The sequence below is a fragment of the Macaca mulatta genome, chromosome 11, assembly GCF_049350105.2.
Source record: "Macaca mulatta isolate MMU2019108-1 chromosome 11, T2T-MMU8v2.0, whole genome shotgun sequence".
Lineage (NCBI taxonomy): Eukaryota > Metazoa > Chordata > Mammalia > Primates > Cercopithecidae > Macaca > Macaca mulatta.
Genome location: NC_133416.1, coordinates 13,201,993 through 13,218,872, shown reverse-complemented (window position 1 = coordinate 13,218,872; position 16,880 = coordinate 13,201,993). Strand labels below are relative to the sequence as shown.

General features: G+C 49.5%; 1 protein-coding gene across 7 annotated transcripts in view; it reads left to right on the top strand.

Annotated features, from left to right (window-relative positions):
• The first annotated feature begins 2,788 nt into the window (after window positions 1-2,788).
• The window catches only part of LOC144329480 (SH3 domain and tetratricopeptide repeat-containing protein 1-like), a 65,356-nt gene continuing 51,264 nt past the window's right edge, over window positions 2,789-16,880 (top strand). For 2 of the 7 annotated variants that reach the window (XM_077953645.1, XM_077953644.1), the window contains exon 1: window positions 2,789-3,025. The gene's annotated coding sequence lies outside the window, so the exon portion shown is untranslated. Of the gene's footprint in view, window positions 3,026-6,929; window positions 7,047-16,880 lie in introns of those variants that run through there. The other 5 variants (XM_077953627.1, XM_077953628.1, XM_077953640.1 and 2 more) reach the window with 3 other exon arrangements.

Below are 16,880 nucleotides of genomic sequence, written 5' to 3'. Positions count from 1 at the left end.
TTGGGATCTCACGCTAAGCAGCTGGGCTGCATCCTCATCTGAGGCTCAACCAGGGCAGAATCCATTTCCAGGTCCGCTGAGGTTATTGGCAGAATTCATTTCCTCGGACCCGCTTGGCAAGGGCCCAGCTTTTTGCTTCCTTGCCTACGGGGCCCCCTCAAAGGTCCTTTCTCAGCACAGCATCTCCCTCCTGCAGCGCCTGCAGGCGGAACCTCTCTCTCTAGTGTGCGAAGGTGATGCACTGTGACAGTGACATCCCATTGCTTTTGCCAGGCTCTGTGGGTTAGAAGCCAGTCACCGGTTTTGCTCCTACCCAAGGTCAGGAAGACTATGTAAGGGCATAGGTCATTGGGGGGTCAGTCACTTTAGGGTGTGGCTGCCACCATTGAACTTGGTGAGACTTTAAGGGTTGGTAGGAGCTGGCCAGGTACAGGGGTGAGGGTGTGTCAGGCAGGGGTGAGGGCATGGAGGGGGATGCAGAGGCCTGCACCCTGGAATGTCCTTTCACTCCCTGAGGTTTTGTTCTCCTGATCCCTGAGTACATCCCAGAACACGGTGGGGCCCTAGCAGGGGAGATGTAGGGAAGCATGTGTTGTTCATCCGGGGACTTTGTTAGGCAAATCAGATTAGGGGCCAGGCTTTCAGTGGTGGGTGCAAGTGTGGCAGTGATGAGTGTGCAGGTGTGTGTGGGAAGAGCGATGGGGATGGGGTCAGCCCCAGCCACCATGAAGACCTTAACTGTGCATCCACCCATCCCAGCAGCCTCCCTGACAGAGTGCCTTCAGGGTGCAGGTCCTGTTTTGCACATGGAAGTGAATCAGAGTGGGACACTGCCTTGCCTTAGAGAGGTTACACTTCTTCTCCTTCTTCTTCTTCTTCTTTTTTTTTTTTTTTTTTAAATTTGCGACAGTCTCACTCTGTTGCCCAGGCTGGAGTGTAGTGGTGTGACCTTGGCTCACTGCAACCTCTGCCTCCCAGGTTCAAGTAATTTTCCTGCCTCAGCCTCCTGGGTAGGGTAGCTGGGATGATAGGCATGCATTACCATGCCTGGCTAATTGTTGTATTTTAGTTTCACCATATTGGCCAGGCTGGTCCCAGTGTCCTGGCCTCAAGCGATCTGCCCGCCTCAGCCTCCCAAAGTGCTGTGATTACAGGTGTAAGCCACCACACTGGGCGAGAGGTCACACTTCATGCCACGTGGGAGGCAGCCACTCAGACAGCACCCCAGCTGGCGCTGGGAGTGAGGGGTGCTCAGCGTCCTAGGAAGGCAGAGGGCTGCTGAGAGGTTCGGGGAGGAAGGACTGAAGGAGGATGTGAGATTTTTCACCTGAGCAGGTGGGTGGATGGAGGGGCTGTTTACAGAGAATCACAAGAATGTGGATGAGCAGGTTAGGGCACTAATAAAGCACTCTGTTTTGGCCCGCAGAAAATTTGAGATGCTTCCCTGTGTCCAGCTGGGGCTTTGGGAAAGGTCAGGGCTGGGCATCTGACCGGGATGGATGTCTCTGGCAGGCAGCAGAGCATGTGGATGGTTTGTGAAGCCCGGAAGGGCAAGAGATTTCCTGTAGCAGTGCCCACTGCAAATGGAAGGGCATTTGACGTGAGCCCAGACATATACAAGTTGGGCAGAGAAAGGGGTGGGTCCCCGGCACCCACAGAGGAGCCGCTATAGAGGTACAGGAAAACCAAGGGTGTGGGGTCACATGATGCAGGAAGCTCAAATAAGATGAGGAAAGAGGTTTTAAAAACGATCAGGGCTGGGGACAGTGGATCATGCCTGTAATCCCAACACTTTGGGAGGCTCAGACAAGAGGATAGCTTGAGGCCAGGAGTTTGAGACCAGCCTGGGCAACATAGGGAGACCCCATTTCCATAAACAAATAAATATCATTGGTACTTGGCATTTCAGGCAGGGAACAGCAAACACATGAAAGCTCTGAGGCAGGAAAGGGAAGTGATTAGTGCTCGCTCCTCGTTCCTTTATCAGACCTTAAAGAGATGCAGAGACATTTCAGGTACTCTTTGGCCGAGCTCCTTCAGGGAAGGCCTAAGTTCGCTTCTACTTCCCATCTATTAATTTTCTTTTTTTTTTTGGAGACAGAGTCTCACTCTGTCGCCCAGGCTGGAGTGCACGCAGTGGCACAATCTCAGCTCACTGCAACTTCCACCTCCCGGGTTCAAACGATTCTCCTCCCTCAGCCTCCCCAGTAGCTGGGACCACAGGTACGTGCCACCACGATCGGCTAAGTTTTTGTCTTTTTAGTAGAGACGGGGTTTCATCTTGTTGGCCAGGCTGGTTTCCAACTCCTGGCCTCAAGTGATCCACCTGCCTCGGCCCCACAAAGTGCTGAGATTACAGGCGCGAGTAACCGTGCCCGGCCCTACTTCACTCCTAACGCCCACCATACGTGCTTCCAAATGTTTGCTGAATGACAAGGTGAACGAGTGAATGGGACTAGGTGACTTTGGGCAGCAGGCAATCCTATTCCTTGGACCTCAGTTTCCCTTTTTGTAAAGCAAGCCTGTATCTCGCTCTCTGCCCTAAAAGCCTGAGTTCTGGGCTTGAGATGAGCGCGTCCCGTAGAGCAGACTCCAAGTGGACGTTTAGCTGGGTCTTCTAGAAGGCCAGAATCCGGCCAGCTCTAGGGTCCGGTCCTCCCGAGGGACCCCGCACGCCCAGTCCCAGCGCCGCCCCCTCCCAACTTCCCTTTGTTCCCCAGGCCCCGCCCTCTCCGCGCAGCTCGCTCCCCATTGGCCGGGGGGCGGGCCCTGGGCGCCCGGCTCCACTGGGGGCGGGGCGGCGGTCTGGGCCGTGTGGCCTGCGCTGTGTGTGTGTCCCCGCGGCAGCCCAGCGCCAGCTGCAGCTCAGTGATCCTGAGCGGGGAACACGGGCTGAATCGGAGGCTGCGGCCCCGCCCCGGGGCTTCATTGTTGAGGCTGCCGCGGCTCTGTCGGCTGCTCAGCTGCCCTCCAGTCGGCCCAGGCGCCGCGGCTAGGAGCGAGGGCTGCGAGGCGGCGGCCTGAGGTGAGACGGCGCGACCGGCTACCGGGTCTCCGGACCGGGCGGGGGTCTCTGCCCCAGGCGTGGCTGCTTCGAGCTGGGCTCCTTAGGGTCCGGGGTCGGGATCCGGGGTCCGTGCGCCTGGGCTTTGTCTCGGCCTCTGGTGCCACCGGGGGCTTCGCGCCTCCTGCGACACCGCGTGGGCCCGCGCGGTGGTCCCGGTCGCCCTGCGGGTGGGGGCCGGTCCCCACTGCTCCCCGGCTCCCCGCGTCTGCCGCGGAGGGGACTGCATGGACCCGGGCGCTGACTTCTGCCCGGTACCCCCGCGGCGTGGCTGGTCCCCGTGTGCGGCAGAGGGCGTCCTGCGAGGACCCACTCGTGGGACGGGTCCGGGTCACCGCGAGTGGGACACTCCATCGCCCTCCCCGCCCTCCCTCGCAGCGAGACTGCTTGGCTATCACCGAAGGGACTGCGCGGACCCTCGAACGAGGGAGTCCATGACTCTGGGTGGGGGCTCTTTCCCGGCCCGCATGACGGCTTCCTGAGTGTTTTGTCACCTGTATAGGTGGCTGCGTGGACCCGCGCGCGTGGGTCCTGGCCGCCCTGCTAGTGGGGCTGTGCGCCGCCCCGTGGCTCGTCTGGGTCGACCCCACCTGGGACGCGGGTGTAGTGGTTGTCTGTGCCCTGGGGGCGCTGTTGGTCGGGGCGCACTGCCCCCAACCCGTGATTTATCCTCTCACATGCCGGGCGGGAGGAAGCGAGAGGCGCGCGCCCGAAGCTGTCGCGCAGCGGCCGCACAGACCTCTGCCCTGGCTGGCGCGTCCGGGGGGGGGGCGAGGGGCTGTCACCGCGTCCCACCGCCGCGCTTCCAGCTCTGGCCCCGGGCTGAGCTCTGATTGGAGGAAGCAGGGCCCTTCTGCCTGGCGCTTCTTGATTTCTTCCGTTAGTAATGGGAAGAAAAAAAAATCTGGAAAGCCAGATTAAACTTTGTAGCTCTCAGCGCCTGGAGAGTGGTAGAAACTCTCCCCAAAATTTGGCGGGCCGGAAAATGCGTTTCAGGCAGGAGCATCCACACGCAGGGAATGAGGCCAAGGCAGTTACAGCTAGAGGTCAGATTTATGAGGAGAGAGCCAGGGTGAGGTCCATGGGTGGGGAGACTCCGACCTCAGCTTGATGGGAAGACCTGATGCTGCCCCTCAGACGCTGTATTTCTCAGCCACCAAAGAAAGTGGAATCACTCCTTAGTGAATGCTTTCATCAAACTTTTGAAAAACCTGTAATGTCCCAGGAAGCAAAATCAAACTAGACAGTTTCCCCCTTTTAAGAGTGTTAAACGTCCCGGAGACAAACAGCAGAAGGTTCAAGGAGTCCAAATACTCAACCTGAAGTTCTTTCTGAACAAGAGATGGTGTATAAATAACAGGCATACAAGAGAAAACTGAACTAATCACCGCAGCTGTGGCTCCTAGCCCTGTAGCGTGTCATGCAGACCCTTTTGCCTTCTCTGCCCTCCACTGTCCCAGACCCCAACACTACGCGCACCTCCAGTCATCAGCTCCTGCGGACCCATTGCTATGAACTCTGCTTCGGTGGCTCCCTTCTCTCTGAAGTTTTGCTTGTTCTCCTGAAGTCCTGGTCTTTAAGAGCTTATGATCTGCAGGGACAGATTGGCTTTGGGTAGTACATAGTTAACTGTAGCACAGCTTGAAAAATGCTCTGATAGAGGTGGGCAGGCAGTTTGTACATGAGGGTAAATGCGAGGTCCTTTTTCAATACCATGAATCCAAGTATTCATGCTATTTTAAATCTGCAATTCTTTGACTCTCCAGAGGGCTTTTAGATTAATTTTTTTTTCTATTAGTTCCTAGTGTTTGTTGCATAGTTCGGAGTACTTGATTAAAACTTACCAGGTCTGCCGGGCGCTGTGGCTCACGCCTGTAATCCCAGGACTTTGGGAGGTCTAGGCAGGCGGATCACTTGAGGTCAGGAGCTCGAGACCAACCTGGCCAACATGATGAAACCCTGTCTCTACTAAAAATACAAAAATTACTTGGGCGTGGTGGTGGGCGCCTGTAATCGCAGCTACTCAGGAGGCTGAGGCAGGAAATAGCTTGAACCGAGGAGGCGGAGGTTGCAGTGAGTCGAAATGGCTCCACTGCACTCCAGCCTGGGCCATAGAGTGAGACTTCGTCTCAAAACAAAAACAAAAACAATGTACTGGGTCTACCTCCGGCTCTGGAATTTTCCTGGAAGGCCTTCTCTTCTGGGCTTCATTTTTCTTACTTTTGAGGATGGCAAACTACATAAGTTCCAAGAATCTTTGCCCTACACCTTTAATTCTTTCAAGCAAATATAGCAGAGAAAAATTCTCTTCCCGGCAATGGTGTAAGTAATGGAGGCCTTTGAAAATGTGGATTCTAAAATGGAAATTCTTTTTCTTCTTCCCCTTTTTTTCCTTTTAAACGAGTTTAGTTACATGAGTATATACTTTATCTCGGAGTTAAGGACAAGTATCTATGATGAAAGCTTAAGCAGCTTTTTGGCAATATCTTGCATATTCTTCACAATTGTGTTTTATGTGCAGCATCTTCACTATATCCAGTTGGTTTGTTTTTTTCTCATTAATGGAGTTGTTGAGCTCAGAACTTTTCAGGAGCAGTTTGTTGACCTTTTAAGTGTCATGTGAAATATGTTCTAATTTAACATTTTATTTGGTTGAGTAAAATGGGAATAAATGGAAATTTGAGAGTGCCTTGAGTAGATGTACTTGGCTTTGTGTAATGGTTTGAAGCATAGTTTAAAATTACCACTTGTGGCCGAGTGTGGTGGCTCACACCTGTAATCCCAACACTTTGGGAGGGCAAGGCAGGCAGATCACGAGGTTAGAAGATGGAGACCATCCTGGCTAACACGGTGAGACCCCATCTCCACTAAAAATACAAAAAACTTACTCTAGTTCTTTTGAGCAGAGGATTTGGTTTCGATATGTGGCCCTATTAAAGCTTTTGTTAAGTCCAAATACTTTCTGAACTTCAGTTCCCTTACCTATAAAATGGAGTTAGTTGTTAATAATATCTATTCTGCCTAACTCAGGAGATTGTTTTGAGGATCAAATGAAATCATGAATGTAATGGAATTTTGTAAATTTTAAATGAAATATTGTATTACCTAAGATTAAAACAAAACAAAACAAAACAAAAACACTGTATTTAAGAATGGAATGAATCTGGGTTTTCCTTTGAAATCCCAAGTGTTTAATGTACAGAGAAGTTTTAATGTGTCTGTTGGGGAGCTTCATTAGGATTGTTTTCTATCTTTAATTGGCCAGTATTGTTTTATATTTTATCATTTTTGGGGAACATCAATATTTGTGTTTCAGGTATCATTAATATTTTACAAAGTTATTGAATGTGCATGATTTAGTCTTTAACAATCTCTTCAATTATTTACATTCCCACGTAAAAAATGAAGTAATGAACATCCATATAAATAACATTCCCATGCTTTAATGAAGCATAATTTCTTGACATTGCAGTTTCTAAGTGCCCTGTCTTGAGGTTGGGAAAGCTGAAGGGCAGTCAGAGGTCAAGGTCAGCAAAGCATCACCTTTGACATTTGAAATCCAGCAGCAGGTATCACAGTGAACCCCATTCCAGCATCCAGGAAGTTTCTCTGCACTGTCTGTCCTCCAGCCACCTCAGAATCTGTGTCTGCAGTGTTGGTCCTGCTTTCCTCTCTCCTCTGCCTTTTCTTTCTCTTCACCTACTTCTACCGAGTGCCTCTGATGTCCCAGACAGTGGCAGTGGGAGTACAAAGGCTAATAAACCCAGCCCTGGTCCTCAGAGAATTGATGTTTTCTGTGTAGATATTAAGTGACACTGTCATACATAGTGTTGACAAACATTGATACAGATTTCCTGTGAAGTGCAGAAGCACCATCCTAGAAGCAGAGATGCAGAGGCAGCACTGGTGACTCACACATGGAGAGCTGGAGTTCTTGTTCTAGTGGGATCAACTGACCTGGACATCATTTCAGTGCAACGGAGTGAGTGCTGGGATGGGCTCCCTCGGGACATCTGGGGCTGGGTTTGTCTGGTGTTTAGTCTCCTGCATGGTACTTAGAGTTTATCAGTAAGATGAGCATTGGGAGGTTTCTAAGTGAAAGGAAAGGCAATCACTGACCTGAAACCTAAAATCTGTAGGTGTTCTGGGCCATTTATAATTCACTGAATCTGTTTTGTCAGAACAAGTCTATCATCTATTGTTTTGGATGGAGTGTGGCCAGCCTTGCCTTGCGATGTAAGGAAATCAGGAAACGCTTGTCACGTGTCAACACCGTGCCAGACACTCTTCTAGGGGTTTCCACGTAAATCACTGTATTCATTTCTGTTGCTGCTTTACCACATTTCCACAAATTTAGTGGCTTAAAACAATCGAAATTGTATCATCTCACAGTTCTGTGGGGCAGAGGTCTGACGTGGGTGTCACTGGGCAAAAATCACCACGTGGGCTGGGCTGCATTCCTCACTATAGAACAGTTTCCAAGTGCTTTTGGCCAAATATAGTTCCTTGTGGTTGCAGGACTGAGGTGTCTGTTCCCTTGCCGGCCATCTGTTGGGAGCTGCCCTCAGCTCCTGAGGCCTCTATCTGGTCTTTGCATGTGCTCCCATCAGCTCAGGACTAGCTAGGCCAGGGACCTGGTCAGGCTCTCCAGTTCCCGTGTGTGCATTTCTCTTCTTCCACTCGGAGAAAGTTCTATGCCCTATTTAAAAAATTTTTTTTGAGATGGAGTCTTGCACTGTTGCCCAGGCTGAAGTGCGGTGGCATGATCTCAGCTCACTGCAACTTCTACCTCCCGGGTTTAAGTGATTCTCCTGCTTCAGTCTCCTGAGTAGCTGGGACTACAGATGCCCGCCATGACGCCCGACTAATTTTTATATTTTTAGTAGAGATGGGGTTTCACCATTTTAGCCAGGATGGTCTCCATCTCTTGATCTCGTGATCCACTCGCCTTAGTCTCCCAAAGTGTGGAGATTACAGGCGTGAGCCACCGTGCCTGGCCAGTTCTATGCTCTTAGAGGCTCATGGGATTAGATTGGACCTCCCTGGATAGCCCAGGATACTCCTCCTGTGGCAAAGCTCTTTTGCTGTGTGACATAGTCACAGGTCTAGGGGGTTGGAATCTCCCACCACAGTTACCGATCCACTTACTACAGCAGCCTGGGAGGTGCTTTTCATTGTCTCTGGTTAAGAGATACCAATTTTTTTTTTTTTTTTTTTTGCAAATTGGCAGGAACGTGAAGATCCCTCTTTTTTTTTTTCTGAGACGGAGTCTCATTCTCTTGCCCGGGCTGGAGTGCAGTGGCACGATCTTGGCTCACCACAACTTCCACCTCCCGGGTTCAAGCAGTTCTCCTGCCTCAGTCTCCTGAGTAGCTGGGACTACAGGCACGTGCCACCAAGCTCGGCTAATTTTTGTATTTTTAGTAGAGACGGGGTTTCACTTTGTTGGCCAAGCTGGTCACAAACTCCTTACCTCATGATCCGCCCACCTTGGCCTCCCAAAGTGCTGGGATTACAGGCGTGAGCCACCGCACCCAGCCAGGAAGATCCTTCTTAAATGAAAAAACCATTCCTCTGACTTGATGTGAGGCTGTTGGTGAGATTCATAGCAGTGGAGAGAGGTCCATCAGAAACGGAGCTAAACTTTGTGTTTTGGAGTATTTTGATGGCCTGCTCTGATTATGTAAGTTTTGCTAAGAAGTCATTAGAGTAATTCCTCTACTGGAAGAAACACCCATATGGGGAATTTGGGACCTTGCCTTTTCAAGTTTTACACAAAGGACTCTTCATGGGCGAAAAGTACATGATTCCAGGTCCATTTCTAGAATGCAAACAGCTGCATCAACCCAACAGCGATTCACATTCTTGAGTTTGAGAGAATCTGATTGTTTCAAGGCTGAAGCCAAAAGCCCAATAAACAATGTTTGCACCTTTATTCATAGTTAGGAATTAGGTGCATCCCGTGGTCAAGAAAACAACTGATGGTCACCAAGTAGTTTAAAACCAAGCAGGACCTCATTTTATCATGTGGGTGTTTTTGATTTTTTTAACTAAGTTTTTATTTTCCTATGCAATAAATGACAAGCTCTGACTTGAAATACATTTCCTTTAATAAACCAGAATCTAGGGCCAGGCGCGGTGGCTCACGCCTGTAATCCCAGACTTTGGTAGGCCAAGGAGGGCAGATCACGAGGTCAGGAGATTGAGACCATCCTGGCTATGGTGAAACCCTGCCTCTACTAAAAATACAAAAAATTAGCCGGGCGAGGTGGCGGGCACCTGTAGTCCCAGCTACTCGGGAGGCTGAGGGAGGAGAATGCATGGGAGGCGGAGCTTGCAGTGAGTTGAGATCAGGCCCCTGCACTCCAGCTTGGACGACAGAGTGAGACTCTGTCTCAAAAAAAAGAAAAACAACAAAGAAAAGGAAAAAAAAAAAAAAGAGAAACCAGAATCTATAATCCTAAGGTTTTTAACCTGGCTTTCAGAAATTTATGAAGTCCCCAAAATCCTGTGCAACAATTTTGTGTATATGCATCCATGTGTGTTTATGGGGAGACTATTTATAGCTCTCCATACATTTTCAAAGTGGTTGGATTCCAAAAAATTTTAGATACACCACTTGAGCCTGGTGTGGTGGCTCACATCTGTAATCCCAGCACTTAGGGAGGCTGAGGCAGTAGGATCCACTGAGGTCAGGAGTTTAAGACCAGCAACATAGCGAGACTTCCACCTCTACCAAAAAAAAAAAAGTGCTGGGCGTGGTGGTGCACACTTTTGGTTCTAGCTGCTCAGGAAGTTGATCACCTGATCCCAATAATTTGAGGCTGCAGTAAGTTAGAATTGCACCACGGCACTCCAGCCTGGGCAACAGAGCAAGGCCCTCTCTCAAACAAAAACAAAAAACCATATCACTTAATATACCATTGTTGTTGGTCAAGTATCAGATTTTGTTTAAACATTAAATTCTCTCTCTCTCTTTTTTTTTTTTTTGAGACGGAGTCTCGCTCTGTCACCCAGGCTGGAGTGCAGTGGCGTGGTCTCAGCTCATTGCAAGCTCTGCCTCCCAGGTTCACACCATTCACCTGCCTCAGCCTCCTGAGTAGCTGGGACTACAGGCGCCCGCCACCACGTCCGGCTAATATTTGGTATTTTTAGTAGAGACGAGGTTTCACCGTGTTAGCCAGGATGGTCTCCATCTCCTGACTTCGTGATCCGCCCACCTTGGCTTCCCAAAGTGCTGGGATTACAGGTAAATACTCATTTTTAGCAAAGGTGTACAGGCATACAGCTCTAAGAATCAGAAATTAACAAGGCTTAGAACAAAACCCAGCAATCCCCTACCTTACCCTTCTTCACCCTGATCCCTGCTCCTTGGAGGTTACTATGTTTATGTTTTAGCTGGTGCTTCTAGATTGTGTGAAAGACAGGGAGATGTCCTACTGTGGAAGACAAGGATTCAGGTTGCTTACCCTCCCCCCTGCTCCTGTTGCCCAGGTTTTTTTTTTTTTTTTTTTTTTTTTTTTGAGGCGGAGTCTTGCTCTGTCTCCCAGGCTGGAGTGCAGTGGCCGGATCTCAGCTCACTGCAAGCTCCGCCTCCCGGGTTTACGCCATTCTCCTGCCTCAGCCTCCCAAGTAGCTGGGACTACAGGAGCCCGCCACGTCGCCCGGCTAGTTTTTTGAATTTTTTAGTAGAGACGGGGTTTCACCGTGTTAGCCAGGATGGTCTCGATCTCCTGACCTCGTGATCTGCCCGTCTCGGCCTCCCAAAGTGCTGGGATTACAGGCTTGAGCCACCGCGCCCGGCGCCCACGTTTTTCTCCCCCATCCTCTCAGTATAATTATTGTGGTGGTGAGGCCAGGCATGGTGGCTTGTGACTTATCCCAGATTTTTGGGAGGCCGAGGCAGGAAGATCACTTGAGGCCAGGTGTTGAAGGCCAGCCTGGCCAACACAGTGAAACCCCGTCTCTACTAAAAAATACAAAAATTAGTCAGTTGTAGTGTCGCACACCTGTAGTCCCAGCTACTCAGGAGGGTGAGGCACAAGAATTGCTTGAACCTGGGAGGTGGAGGTTGCAGTGAGCTGAGATTGCACCACTGTACTCCAACCTGGGCAACAGAGGTAGACTCTCTCAAAAAAAAAAAATTATTGTGATGTGGGCTACATAGTACAATAGTGTATGTATTTAGTATTCTTCCCGGTTTTTGGCCCAGAGCTTCTAAAACGCTTGTAATTTCCTGAGTGATAGGAACATCATTGGTTATAATATTTGGTCTTAGGTTTCAATACCTGACACAAGAGCTTCTAAGACTTTTGGAATCTCTGGGGTGTTAGGAGTGTCTTTTGTATGATGAGATGACAGGTGGCTTCGGGCCCCTGGACAGGTTCAGGATTAGGGCTGGTTGCCAGAAAGATGAGTCATGAGTAAAGAGTTGGACATATCAGCCCCACCCCTACCTCTGGGAGGGGAGACGAGACAGGCTGGAGATTGAGCTAGTCACGAGTAGCCAATGACTTAATCATGTCTATGTTATGAAAACTCCATAAAACCCTCTAAATATTGGGTTTGGAGAGCTTCTGGTTTGGTGAACTCATTTGGTGCTGGGGAGGTGGAACTTCCAGGGACGGCGGCACTTCCAGGGACGGCATGGGAGCCCCGACCTCTCTGCCCCGTGGTGTGCCCTGTGCGTCTCTTACATTTGGCTGTTCCTGTGTTCTCTTCTTTGTAATAAACCAGTAAGAGTAAGTAAGTGCCAAGCACTTTGCGTCTGTCACCTCTCTTAACTTTTTCAGCAACACTGTGTGGCAGATAATGTCCTCATTTTGCCAGTGACAAAATGAGATTGATACATTGAGTAACTTGCTCAAGGAATAAGTGGAATTGAAGCTCTGACTCCAAAGCCTGTGCTTTTAACCAGCAAGCTGCATACGCGGCCTCTTTATTTGTTAGGAGTTTTGGTGTCTCTAGGGCCTGACACCAAGTTGACCGTTGTGGCCTAGAGCTGTTATAACGGAGCTTTTAGCGGCCCTGCTGAGAACAGAGCCAGCACCTCCGGATTGGCAGGGCAGGGGCTGTTCCTGCTGGGAGCTGCAGGCCACTCCCTGTGGCCCTTGGGTGATCTTCCTCATCCACTCCCTCCCTCCTTCAGTAGTTCCTGAGTGCCACCTCTGTGTGGAGGAGAAGGAGGCAGCCTTCCAGCCCAGGTGGGGCCTGCAGGTACACACAGGGAGAGGCAGCTGTGCACTGAGCTGGCTGTAGGCTGGGACAGTGTGGCTCCAGAGGTGACGATAGAATGCTCTGGGACTGCAGAGAGAACACATGCTTGTGAAAGGGAGGAAGGGGGCGGGTATCGCAGAGGAGATGTACTTGAGTTGGACTTTGAGGGAGGAGTTGGATTTCCAAAGTGGAACCGAGCAGCTGAGGCTTTCTCAGCAGCTGAAGATTACAGCCAGCCAGGCTCAAATGCTCAGCTTTTCCTGAATTCTCTTTTTTAGTATAGTGCAGTAAGTTTTCAACAGAGATAAAGCAGTCACCTCCATGTCATTCATGTTCTGCCAATCCTGTGTGTAGTTTTCGATGCTTAGCAGATGGGGGCAGCCTGGGCCATAAGAGAAGAGCCTGTGTGTCCGCCTGTTTGGACATCAGTCAGGTGTGGCACAGGGCAGTGATCACTGCCTGCCCCTGAGGAACTCAGTTGTACTTTTATGTGGAGAGGACAAAGAAAGCTGTTGTACAGGGGGCAGGAGACATTTCACCTGCAAAGCAAGGCACAAAATACGTAGTCTGTGCCCTGCATGAGAAACCTAGCGGAACTGTGTGCTGATTCCCACCCCTGCCTCCCCTCCTGAGAGCGAACCGTCCCTTGTACCATGGTGGAAGGCATTTCTGAAGCCTCTGCCATCGGAGTGATCTGTTACTTGCCCAATGAACCTTCGGGGCAGCAACCAGGTGGTGTGGCTGAAACACAGGCTTTGGCCAGACCTGGTTGGGCATGTTGGTTCTGCCACTGATTGTGAATTACAGAACCTTGGAGAAGTCATTGTCTTTGTCTGTGCCTCTCATGTAAGATGGGGAACACTGTGGCCATTGCAGAAAAGCAGATAGGTGGAGCGAGTATGAAGTGCTTTGTGTGTGTGTGTCATACGGTGAATGAAATGGCACTGATTGACATTATTGATAGTAATAACAGGTTTAATTCAGGAATAAAACTGGTAAAGTAGGGCAGGTGCAGTGACTCAGGCCTGTAATCCCAGCACTTTGGGAGGCAGAGGCGGGTGGATCACGAGGTCAGGAGTTTGAGACCAGCCTGGCCAATATGGTGAAACCCCATCTTTACCAAAAATACAAAAATTAGCTGGGTGTGGTGGCACGCCTGTAGTCCCAGCTACTTGGGAGGCTGAAGCAGGAGAATTGTTTGAACCCGGGAGGCAGAGGTTGCAGTGAGCTGAGATGGCATCACTGCACTCCAGCCTGGGTGACAGAGTGAAACTCCGTCTAAAAAAAAAAAAAAAAAAAACCTGGTAAAGTATTTTACCCAGCCTGGGTACGTGTGGTAGAGCCGAATGAAAGCTTAGGAAAAGATGACTTGAGAACTAGCCCAGCAGAAGAATCAGGCGGGATGTGTTGTTACTGAGTAAGTGAAATTTGCACCTGCTTTCTCCCAGGCCTGGTTGAGTTGTGTACAACAGAGAGCTCAGGTGTTGGGGGCAGTTGACCGGTTGAAGAATGCATTGCTATTATGTGAGGAACATTGGGCTTTGAAAAAGCAGAACTGGATCCACGTTCTTGCCTGGTAACTCTAACTATCATCTAGTTTGTAAAGGGGAATGCAGTTCTCTGAAAAATTCTTGTGACAGTGGGGAAAGGATTGGGGCGTCTGCATTGGTGTGTGTAATATAGGTCAGATGAAAGAGCATTTAGGCTGGAGGGAGACTTTTCATCTCTCTAACTTTACTTTCACAGAACAATTCCATCATGATTTGAAGATTTTTGAGTCAAAACTACAGTGTTCTGCTATGTGTTTCGGGGCAAATTTATACATACAATTGGCTTAAATATTTCAGATGATACAAGAATATATGTGTGGGATAAAAAGCTGAAATTTGCATTCCCCCTTCTCTAGAAGTAACCATTGTGAATAGTTAAGTCTGTATTCCAACTATTTTGTATATTATAAATACACTGTGAATATATGAGTGTATATATACATATATGTTACACAAACACAGTTTTAGAGATGGAATATTGCTGTGTTGCCCATGCTAGTCTCAAACTCCTGAGCTCAAGTGACCCTCTGGCCTCAGCCTCCCAAAGTTTTGGAATTACAGGTGTGAGCCACCGCCCCTGGCCTGCATGAGTATATTTACTAATTGCTAAGTTACTCTGTTCAATACGTGTCTGTTGAACTCCTCCATGTGCCAAGCATTGTTCTGAATACCTTATATGCACGAATTCACTTAATTTTTAGAGCAGCTCTATTATTGTGACCCTTTTACAGTGAGGAAACGGAACCACAGAGAGGCTGGGGACGTTGTCTAACATCACACAGCCAGTGCTGTTGGAATTGAGGTTTGAACCCAGACAGCTGGCTTCAGATCTCTTAGCTGTTATCATAGATGCACACCCAAACCTTAGGGCCGCCTCCCAAGCCTTGCCTCCGATACGTGCTCGCCTGAGCTCTGTGAGAGCTGTGTATGTGAGGTTTCTTTCCTCTTTAAGAACACAAGCCTTGGAATTGTCCCAGACCCTGGTAGGACCTCTTGAGGACCAAAAACGGGGATTCTTCAAGCCTGCCCCAAGGCCAGATCTCAGATGTAGCTACTTGGAAGGTAGACGTGGAAGAGAGTAATTTTGCCAGAACAAAAAGTTAGGATGGTTGGACTGACTCGGCCAGACGCAGTGGCTCATGCCTGTAATCCCAGCACTTTGGGAGGCTGAGGCAGGTGGATCACCTGAGGTCGGGAGTTCGAGAGCAGCCTGGCCAACCAGTTGAAACTCTGTCTCTACTAAAAATATAAAAATTAGCTGGGTGTGTTGGCGGGCGCCTGTAATCCCAGGTACTTGGGAGGCCAAGGCAGGAGAATTGCTTGAACCCAGGAGGCAGAGGTGGCAGTGAGCTAAGATTGCGCCACTGTACTACTCCAGCTTGGATGACAGAGGGAGACTCCGCCTCAAAAAAAAAGAAAAAAAAAAAAAGGAAGGGGAAGGGGAATGGCTGGGCTGACTCATCCTAGGGAAGAGGCCCTACAGCAGCCGTACGACCTTGGCCACTTGGGTGGAAAAGAAGGAAGGAAGAGCTTCACCCAGGGCGGTGACCTGGACTGCAGAAACCACACTCAGCAGTCCACATGCTGGAGCCTGGCCACCCCATGTGCTTCTCTTCTCCTTGGGTAGAGGGTGTGGGGAGCTTTCTACCCTGGAGGCTGAGCAGCACAGCTTCTAACCAGGGTAGGCGTTTGTCTGTCCCTGGGAATACAGACAGCATTCTCTTAATCGGCCCAAATCCTCCTGAACGGCTTTTTGTACGGTGGGGCGGGGCGGGCCAGAGGGTCATTTTGACTCATAGGTACCTTTTCCACTTTCACTGCTGATAACTGTGTTACAGATTAAAGTTTTGTTTTTGATACTGAAGAGGGCTTAAGAGAGTGAGCTATTATGGCACATCTAAGTCTGCTAAAATAGAACCGCGGGGTAGTGTAGGAAAATCTCTTCTAAATTATGGATCATATATGGTGAACGTTAGAAGCCATGTGTATCTAAGTTGAAAAATCAAAACATGTCTTGTATTTGGGCGACCCCGGTAAGTCTGGATGCCACTGTGCCTTGTGTGAACACAGGATGCTGAGGTGTAGGGGTCAACAGGCTTTTTCTGGACGTCTTGCGCTTCTCCCTTGTGGTAAAGTGGGGCAGCAGTAGGAGCGCACAGCTGTTAGGCCCCTAATATTTATCAGCTGTTTTACATGTGGGATTCCATTTAATGCAATCTTGGAGGTAAAATTATTTTATTGAAGATGAAGATAGAGGCTTAGAGAAGTTAAGAAGATTATTCAAGGTCACGTCATTTTTTTTTTTTTTTTTTTTTTTTGAGAGAGTTTTGCTCTTCTTACCCAGGCTGGAGTGCAATGGTGCAATCTCAGCTCACCACAACCTCTGCTTCCCAGGTTCAAGTGATTCTCCTGCCTCAGCCTCCCGAGTAGCTGGGATGACAGGCATGCACCACCACACCAGGCTGATTTTGTATTTTTAGCAGGGACGGAGTTTTTCCATGTTGGTTAGGATGGTCTTGAACTCCCAACCTCGGGTGATCCGCCTGACTCAGCCTCCCAAAGTGCTGGGATTACAGGTGTGAGTCACCATGCCTGGCCAAGACCATGTAATCTATTAAATGGAAAGATGAAGTACTTGATGAACTTAGAAGTTTGACTTCAAGGCCCTTGATCTTCCCATAACACGTGGTTCCATCCCTGGTTGGTGGGGAGTAACTGAAGAACTCAAGGAAGCTGTGTTTTGTGGAAAGAGGACCTGAGAGGTGTATGGTCTTTCCAGGCTTGGAATCTGCCATAGCTTGGCCATATAGAGAGAAGCCCCTCATTTAAGACTTACTCTTTGGGGGAAAAAAAAGAAGGCCGCCCACATGAGACAGGCAGAGGCGACTTTCTCAGAGCTGCTGTGGTAAGGGAGTCGGCACCGTCACTTGCGTGTGGCAGAGACTGACATGCAAGTGAGTGGCAGATGAGGAGTGGGGAAGCTTCAAGATGGAAAAGAACGGCTCCCAGTGGCGGCTGTTGTGGGGGCTGGACGTGGCTGTGCAGAAGCG